The sequence below is a fragment of the Macrobrachium nipponense genome, chromosome 25, assembly GCF_015104395.2.
Source record: "Macrobrachium nipponense isolate FS-2020 chromosome 25, ASM1510439v2, whole genome shotgun sequence".
In the NCBI taxonomy this organism is placed as follows: Eukaryota; Metazoa; Arthropoda; class Malacostraca; order Decapoda; family Palaemonidae; genus Macrobrachium; species Macrobrachium nipponense.
Window position 1 is genome coordinate 61,578,424 of NC_087214.1, and position 10,351 is coordinate 61,588,774.

The following is a 10,351-nucleotide window of genomic DNA, read 5'->3' on the forward strand; positions in this document are numbered from 1 at the left end:
AACCAGTAACTCACGTCTTAATTCCTTAAGATAACATTCTTCTGATAAAACAACTCACACCTGATAACAGCTTCACACTTCGCTCACGACGGGGAACGATATCCGGTATTTTTAGTGATGATGAAAATATGATTGTGTGTGTGAAACAGGAAGTTCATCGTAAAGGTAGAGTACGATCGGAAGGCCCGTAGGTACACCAACCCCCGTACCCTAAACAAATTCCTTAGGACTACTGCGTCCGGACCCTGAGTTGGGTCCGTCTAAAAACTGAGTCAGTTCATCTTTGGCCCACAGGCCCCACCCTTCCTCAAAGTCCCTCTTGAATCTGTCAATAACTTTCTAAGATATCTCGTGCACTGACAGACGAACGAATGAAGGTAAGCCCATATCCCCGACCCGTAAGGGGGAGATGGTTCTTTGCAGCGTCCCATCATCCCTTTTACTGTACCTCCGTTCATATTCTCTTTCGTCCATCTCACTTTCCACCCACTCCTGATAATTAATTGATCGATAGTGCAACTGCTTCGAGGTCAATTTACGTTTTAGCGCTGATTGACCTCACACGGCAGAATGCTATGGTTCACCGACTTTTGAGCGCAAGACAGTTGAGCACAGTAACATTTGGGCGCCGGCATTTGAGCGCCTAGAAATATATATATATATTATATGATAATATTATATATATATAATATATAATATATATTATAGATATATAATATATATATATATCCGTTTGGGAAAATCAAACAACGCTGTTTATTTATTGTATGACTATTGTAGTCGTTTGGTTATTATCGTTAGAATCAGCTCGTTGTATTTTTCAAATTCTGTGGGTTTAGGAATTGTTAACAACGCTGTTTATTTGTTGTTTGATTATTATAATTGTTTGGTTATCATCGTTAAAACCAGTCGTTACATTCAACAAAGCCTTCTAAAAGGAAAATTAGTTTTGATTTATTCCGGTTCAGAGAACCCACGAGATGGAGAAAATAACATCGTCCAAAGGAAAACAAAATATATATACGAATGTATTGTTACAGACTCGACAGAGTGCTGAAAGAGTGGCAAAGAGTCACCCTGGCGTTTTGTGTAAATGAAAGTGCAAAGGAAGGATACCTGTTTTTGGGAGATGACGCATTTGCCAGTGATCACGATCATGTACCAGATCCTGCAAAGTCGGCGGCTATAGCTTATCAGTGATGCGGCTTCGCGAAAGGGCAGCAGCATCAAATGAAGCACCAATTAAAGCGAATCATTCAGGAGACCCAAATTAATTTGCATCCTGAAGTAGTCGCTGTTCATCCTAAGTTTCATTCCCTTCAGCGGACAGTACAACGACAGCGGAAGTGCAAGGGATTGCTTATCCCGGCTCCAAGTAACATAGGAGGAAATAGATATACCACAAGAACTTGCTTACACGTATACTGATGGAAATTTTCTTGCATATGACTCCGGTAGTGATGACCCGGATCGTTATTTTATATTTGCCACTTCTGATAATTTGAGATTGATGAAAGAAAATAAGCACTGGATGGGAGATGGGACTTTCAAAATAGCTCCTCGGTTATTTTATCAGCTATATGTGATTCATATCCTATATAAAGGAAGCGTCCTTCCAATGGTATGCATTCTCCTTCAGAGAAAGTCAGAGGAAGCATATAGCCCTGCTCTGATACGACTACTTTCCATGGATGATGAGATTGCTCCATCTTCCGTTTTGTGTGACTATGAGAAAGCATTTCATAAATCTTTTGATATATTTTAAAGTATTTTACGTGTAATGAATAAAAATTTAAGCCATCATATTTCTGTTTTTTACATGATTTTGTTTAGATATAATTTTTACTTGTCATAAAAAATAAAGATTAAAACAGTAATTTTGTTCCCTTTTACAAACTGTTTTGAGATAATTTAAAGTATTTACGTGTAATAAATAAAAATTTTTGGCGCTCAAATGTTACTGCGCTCAATTGTCTTGCGTTCAATTGTCGGCGCTCATTTGTCGGCGTTCATTTGTTTTGGGCTCAAAAGTCGCCTCACGGAATGTTATATTTTACCTATCCGACCGAATACTAAATGGACTTCTCGACGTGGTTCGGAAGTCACGTATAAAGCCGCTGGTTGGTTCCCGTTGCTGAATAACCACTGGTGGTTCCATGCCAGGATGATTAGAGTACAGGGTTAGATCGCTTCTGACCAAAATAGGACAATCTCGCGCATGACGTCACGTGGCTGATATAACAGGTTCAGGTAAAAATAAATTCATCAGTCAATATTTGACCCCACCAGAGTGAAGTACAAGGAAACTGTCTTCCAGAACCTGGAGATTCACGGGGACCTCTCTCACACAAGGTCGTGAAGGAGTTAGAGAATGGTTATGGGCAAACAATTCCCATAGTTACCCTTCATTCACTTGTTTTCTTGGTTTTCTTATATGGCCACCTACCAATGACGTCACAAATGTGCGCAGTAGCGACGAGACGGTCTAACCCTGTACTCTAATAATAATCCTGGTTTCATGCAACGTAAAAACACCATACAAACAAAAATATCATGTTCGCGGAGACAGTGAAATAAAGGAAGATCCGCTGAGGCAATCCCCGAGTGAACGTCCTCGTCTGGTGTCAGGCTGATTAGATTGGACGATTATAACGAAAACAATTGTGCCACACTTAGTGAGCTCTATCGTCGCTGATAAATTAGGAGGTCCAATTCGGTTCTCCTCAGGGTTACGTGACTCATTGTTCGATAAGATAATGCACGGACGCTTTCTGGCTGTTTCCCGTCCCTTTCGTTTCTCTCCTTTTGTCTTCTGTTGGTGGTCTGCCTACATGTATCAAGACTAAGGATTGCTGATTTTATTTCCTATTCTCTACTATGTCTCATGTCTCCTTTTCATCTGCTTCTGTGCTGATTATAATGATAAGAATAAGGATTACTGTTTTTATTTCCTATTCTCTTCTATTTCTCCTTTTTATCTGCTTGTTATTGTTTTTTTTTATAATAACACTTATTATCAGTATTAGGTTTTTAATCCTTGTTTCATCTTTTTTTACATTGGTATACCTTGTTGGAAGCTAAAGACCTTCAGGTGACCAACTCGAGATTCAACCGGGCTAGGTCAGTCCATCATGCCATTCACTTCCTGATAGCAGAATCCACATCCACTTTCCTGCCCTCCTTGAACCATCTAACCTGCCTCACAGCAAGACACGCATAATTGTTATGGCGTCATATAGAGAAGGAATCGGATTTAGTATCTGCGTTTATCGAGGTTTGTTAAGTACGCGCCTTTGCGCGCAAATGACGTTGCACTATGATGAAGGCAACGTAGTAGTGTGCTATACTCGTCGAGTGATTCAGGCAGAGTTGTTTGTGATTGAGGAAGGGATTCAGCCACCTAATGAACGTCTCTGCATACCTGCCTGTCTGTATGTGATCGAACGCTTCGTATAACTCAACACGCGGGGAAAAAAAAGTGAATGAGCGTTGGACAAGGCGTAGAATCCCACACACACACACACGAAAAACAGGGCCACGTGTCGTAGTATGCCCTCGGAGGGGTACAACCATTTCTCCTTGATGTAAACCCAGTCCATTGTTTCCATCCCATAACTTTCTCAAGCGCCTGAGGCGGCTCCTAACTCGAAGTTGGGAAAGGGGTAGTTTTCTCCCTTTCTGCTTGTTTTTTTTTCTTCTTCTTTCTCTCTCATTCCTCCCGAGATACAAAGGCCACATCTTTCTCCACAACTGAAAAAAAAAAGGGAGTCGAATGACAATTTTCTTGAGTTTTAAAGGGACCTTCCGCCAAAGATACTACTTCTCTCGTTTTTTTTTTTTTTTTTTTTTTTTTTTTTTTTTGTAATCTCTGGCGGAGGAAGGTAGGAAAAAATGGGTCCCAGTTTTGTAAAAGGCGAAAATCAAAGACGTAGGCCTGCAGGAAAGGACACAGTCGAGGAGGTCTACAAAGCTTTGTAGTTTGTGTGTGTGTGAGAGGAGAGAGAGAGAGAGAGAGAGAGAGAGAGAGAGAGAGAGATTAACAATTTCCTCGAGACAAAAATATACTACGTAGGTTTATATTGAGAGAGAGAGAGAGAGAGAGAGAGAGAGAGAGAGAGAGAGAGAGAGATATGGTATGAGCAAATTAGTCGTACAGGAGAAAAAATATGTTCCTCAAGAAATAAGGATATTTTTATATGGTAAGGGAGGGACCATTATTATTATTATTATTTTTATTTTGGTAAAAGACCCTCTTGTAGGTAGATACCGTTAAAGAGAATGGCAGAACTAGGCGAGTTGTTTATATATACGTATTGTTTTTTTTCTATTTTTTATTATAATCCGCTTATGTGTCTCAGCGATGTTTCTGAGTAACTGGCCAATATTCATATTGGGAATTTCTAAAAGTTATAAATATGCTGAAGGTGGTATTTTATTTTATTAAAACAGGATTCTATTATACGGGTATTAACAGCATAGTGATCTCAGGTCCAGGTCAGGGCATCGATTACGACCCCTGCTGGACCTGCTTAGACCTGCTTAGACCCTATCCCTTAAATACCAGTAGACCTGAATCCTGTTGATCTCCAAATGTCTGGAAGAGGAAGAAGTTCGTTCCTGTTTCCCTCCTGCTGACGTCTCCTGAATGTTGGGTTTGTTTAACCCCCCCCCCCCCCCCCACCCCTCCCTCTCTCTCTCTCTCTCTCTCTCTCTCTCTCTCTCTCTCTCTCTCTCTCTCTCTCTCTTTGCAGTCTCTTGGCTGTCCGTTTTAGTGGCATGCTGAAAATATAAAAAAAAGAAGGAAAGAAAATCGGAACATCAGATGAAGTTCCACAAGCAGCATCCGAATTGACAGCCCTCCCCCCTCCCTCCCCCCCCCCCCCCCCCCATCTGTGACAGCAATTACTCAAGGGTCTTTGCAGCATCCTTTCAAGGCCCCCTAGCAGCGACAGCATCAGTAAAGGGCTACAAGGACAGCAATTGCAGCAGTCAACAGCGTGAACAGCAGAAGCATCCGCGTCTCAAGAAGCAGGAATTATAAAAACTACTGGACAAGATTAATGAACCACTCTGGGTAAGAAGAGGAATAAGACGAAGAATGAGAGAGAGAGAGAGAGAGAGAGAGAGAGAGAGAGAGAGAGAGAGAGAGGCTATCTCTGTCATGCTCCCTAACGAACCGAGAAGTAAATGGCTCGATCATCATAAGAGTACGAGGAGAGGACATGGAGAAAAAGAGAGAGAGAGAGAGAGAGAGAGAGAGAGAGAGAGAAAACATACTTGAGGTACGCACCTTAAAGTTGGTTGTCAATTGTTGTTCCCGGTGAGTTAATCCTTTCGGACGAGTGTCATATTTTGGAAAATTCATTTTTTCATAACAGACACTCAACGACCTGTTGCAGTTTAATGACGTAAAAGAAGTATCGTGCTTAGCAGTGGTGTGAAACTCTCTGGAATATTTGCTTACTCCTAACGTCCTTCAAACTACGGTCTAGACAGAGTATAGGGTCCGATTATAGGGTCCCTATACTCTCTAGGCCTGGAAGGCTGGAAGGCTGGACTCGCGTATCCTTTTGGGGGGCGGGGGCGAACTTTAAAAGTTGATTTCCAGGGTTCACGTTGTAGTACGTCGAGGGTCCGGACTGAGTCCAGAGTCGAAGGATAGAAGGACTCGCGAAGGACTCCTTTTGCAGGTCCCTCACTCACTTCCTTCTTCCAGGGCCAGGCCTTGGCTTCGTTTAGCCTGATTTTTCCATACCCTCTCCAGGCTCGGACATGACAAAGGATCTGAATTCTGTGCAAATACTACACATGTTTAATCATACCTCAATATCTCTAAGTCTAGTGGAGCAAGTCCTTTATGAACGAAAAAAAAATAGTCCTTTAATCGAACGAATGACTGTTTCTTCCAAACTCATTCTTAAGGACTATTTTTTCTTTATTTTCGTTCACAAAAGACTTGGTCCACCAGACTCGGTGATATTGGAGATATTTAAAAATATGTCGTATTGACGCAGTATTTACCTTTGATGCAGCATAGAATTGGACGCAGAATTCAGCTCCTTTGTCTGGTCCAAGCTTGGTGGAGGTATGGAAAATCAGGTTAAAAGGCAAGGCTTGGATCTGGAAGGAAAGGGGGGATCCTCTCTGGAATTACACGCCAGTCTTAAGTTAGTGTCGGAAAATATAAGTAGAAAATCAGGTATTTTTTTTTTTATTAAGTTTTTTATACACTTGTGTATCCCCCACTTTTTTTTGTACATGAAGTCCACAGTATGAAATATAGTGTGTACCCGCCTATATACACACACACACTACATATATATATATATATATATATATATATATATATATATATATACATATATATATATGTATATATATATATATATATATATATATATATGTATATATATATATATATATATATATATATATATATATATTTTGAGCTACAAATGTCCTTTAATATCTAATTCGCTCTTCCTCGGAATTAATATATTTTTCATATATGTTTAACCGAAGGGGAATTTATTCAGCGATAATAGAATTGCCGGCCGACGGGCACGAACCATCGACATCTTCAATTCCAGGATTGGCAGTGAAAGCCTTAGACCAACCCCGCCACCGCAAGAGGTAGAGCGAATTAGATATTAAAGGACATTTGTAGCTCGATATATGTATATGAATCACGGTAATGTGATATGACATATATATATATATATATATATATATATATATATATATATATATATATATATATATATATATGTGTGTGTGTGTGTGTGTGTGTGTGTGTGTGTGTGTGTATATATATATATTTACTTTTGATATTCCTATCATGGGTCAACTTTGAATTCTTATTATTTGACCGATATCAGAACGTTATTTTGAACAAGGGCGGAAGTGTTTCACTTTCAAATCTTCTGTATTATTATTATTATTATTGATTGCAGGTCCACAATAATATCGCATGTGAATATTTAGTCTAATAGATAATAAATGCTTTCTAACCTTGTACTAGGTTCATCTTCAGGAGATGAACCTTGTACAAGGTTCGAAAGCTTTTATTATCTATTAAAGACTAGATACTCATATGCGATATTATTGTGGACCTGCAGCCATTGTCATCATTTTCGACACGGAAAATTGTGCCCTAATATTATTACCCTTATTATTATTATTATTATTTATTATTATTATTATTATTATTATGATTTATTATTATATAGTCTTATTTATTATATTATTATATTATATTATTATTATCAATACTCAAGCTGTCACCCATTTTACATTTCCATCACAACAAGCAATGCCATTGCCACTGAAGTGATATTCTTGCGAAAGCGAACTTTCCCTTATCCTTATAGAATCAGACATTTCTTTCCCTTGGACGCTGGGATCTCGCGAAGTGTCTGACCTTCCTGGACCGAGATGTTGTTGCATCTTTTAATGTGGTGTGTCTGTCTGTCTGCTTGTCCACGAGATATCCCTAAAAAATAAAGTTACTGAAGGCATTCTAAATATCGCTGGGAGATGGGTCATGAACCGAAAGGAGAGAGAGAGAGAGAGAGAGAGAGAGAGAGAGAGAGAGAGAGAGAGAGAGAGAGAGAGAGAGAGAGGGAGGTTTTAAGCTGTGGGTCAAACTATTTCTAATATTTGAAGCGTGATAGAACGACGAAATGTTGATCACCGCATGTATATATATATATATATATTATATATTATTAATATATATATATAATTATATATATATATATATATATATATATATCGATATATATATATATTATATGTAACTAGAATTTTTTTCCGCATACTACACTGCATGCCCTGGTATTCACAAATATTAAGCCAAGTAACTCACACTTAGTAGGAATCAGAATTGATAAGAGCTCATCACCAGTGGGGTTCGAACTGCTACGTGATTGACATACAACGACGCACAGTGACCCTGACGGCTCAGTGGCCAAATATAGTATATATTATATATATATATATATATATATATATATATATAATATATATATATATATAAGTATGTATAATGCATGATTCAGCATTTCGTAAATTACATAACTTTACCTTATTAAAACGTTTGGACCTCTGCTTAAAAAAATCAATACCAAGGACTCCACAAATCGTTAAATTTCTAGAAGTTCCCTGTATAAGACAGGAATGACCACACTCAAGTGTTGAGCTATATATATATATATATATATATATATATATATATATATATAATATATATATATATATATATACACCACAGTAGGCTATGTGTGTCATGACGTAAGAGACCACGTACAAAGGGACTGTATCATTTGTTAGTCGTAGAATATAGGAGAATACGAATCAAAATAATGGATTCTCTCCCCCCTCCTTTCCTTTGTTGGGCCCTTTAGTTGGGGAGGGGGGGGGAGGGGTTTGGGAATGGGCTGCTGCTACACCAGTAGTAGCTGTGACCGTAGGCGAGGTCTTGTTCTGGAAAACAAAACCCCTGTAAGGGACAAAAAAAAAAAAAAATATGGGGGGAAAAAAATAAGATACTATATCCAGACTTCTTTGTTTTGTTCGAGGGAGCCGTCACGCCCCTTTTTGGGAAGTAGAATGCTGATTTTTTTTCTTCCCTAGACGTCTGGGATCATTATTAAGCATATGTCGTGGATTCTAGAGAGAGAGAGAGAGAGAGAGAGAGAGAGACCTTACCTTACAGACCTTACTCTTGTTCGGGTTGCCCAGGTCCCTCAGTGTGAGGCACCTCTAATGTCTACCAGAGAGTTGCTAGTACATCTTCCGGTATATTTTGCATCTTCTAATCTTGGATGGTCTGGGATGCAGTTTAGATATTTGTCGAGCTTATTCTTAAACACATCTACGCTCACTCCTGATATATTCCTCAGATGAGCTGGCAACGCATTGAATAGACACTGCATTATCGAGTGCTGGTGCGTAGTGGATTAATGTCCTGTGTGCTTTCCTTATTTTTCCTGGTATAGTTTGGGCACTATTAATCTACCTCTGCTTGCTCTTTTCTGATATTTTTAGTTCCATGATATTTTCTGCTATTCCTTCATCTGTTTCCATGCCTGAATTATCATGTAGCGTTTCTCTTCTCCTTTCTAGACTATATAATTTTAAGAATTGTAGTCTTTCCCAGTAGTCAAGGTCTTTAACTTCTTCTATTCTAGCTGTAAAGGACCTTTGTACACTCTCTATTTGTGCAATATCCTTTTGATAGTGTGGGTACCATATCATATTGCAATATTCAAGTGGATACGAACATATGTTTTATAAAGCATAATCATGTGTTCACGCTTTTTTGTTTTGAAGTGCCCGTAACAACATTCCCATTTTTGCTTTACATTTTGCCAACAGAGTTGCTATTTGATCATTGCATAAACATGTTTCCATTCATCATCACACCAAGGTCTTTAACTGCTGCCTTATTTGTGATTGTCTCATTATTAGGTCCCTTATATGCATATAGCTTTCTTTCTCTGTCTCCATATTTATTGATTCAAATTTATCAGAGTTAAATACCATCCTATTTACCTCTGCCCAATCATATACTTTGTTAAGGTCTCTTTGTAGAGCGTCCTATCTTCATCACAAGTAATTTCTCTACTTATTCTTGTGTCATCTGCGAAACTACTCACTACCGAATCCTTAACATTATTGTCTATGTCTTCAATCATAATAACAAACAGTATTGCAGCTAAACACCGTACCTTGCGGCACACCGGATATTACCTTGGCTTCATTCCGATTTCTCGTCGTTTGCAATAACTATCTGTTTTCTGTTGTGTAAAAATTCTTTTAACCATCTTCCTACTTGATCCACGATATTGTGTTTTCTAATTTTTCTTCGCTAATATTATATGGTCTACTTTATCAAAAGCTTTTGCAAAGTCTAAATAAACCACATCTGTTTCCATTTCCGCTTTTTCATATTTTTGAATATGTTCTCACGGTGGACTAACAGTTGGGTTTGTGTACTTTTTCCGGGTACGAAACCATGTTGTCCTTTATTAAACAAATTATTTTTTATTAAATGTTTCATAATATTTTTCTTCATTACCCTTTCATACACTTTCATAATATGTGATGTTAGACTCACAGGCCTATAATTACTTGCCTCTAGTCTTGATCCACTTTTGAAAGTAGGGGGTAATATATGCTAATTTGTGCTCATACATAAATCTTGCCTGTATCTACACTTTGTCTTAATAATATTGCAAGTGGCTTTGGCGATAGAATGAACTACTTTCTTTAACAAAAATAGCGGAATTCCATCAGGCCCTGCAGCAGCTCCATTTTTAATTTCATTAATAGCCTGCACAATATCAGC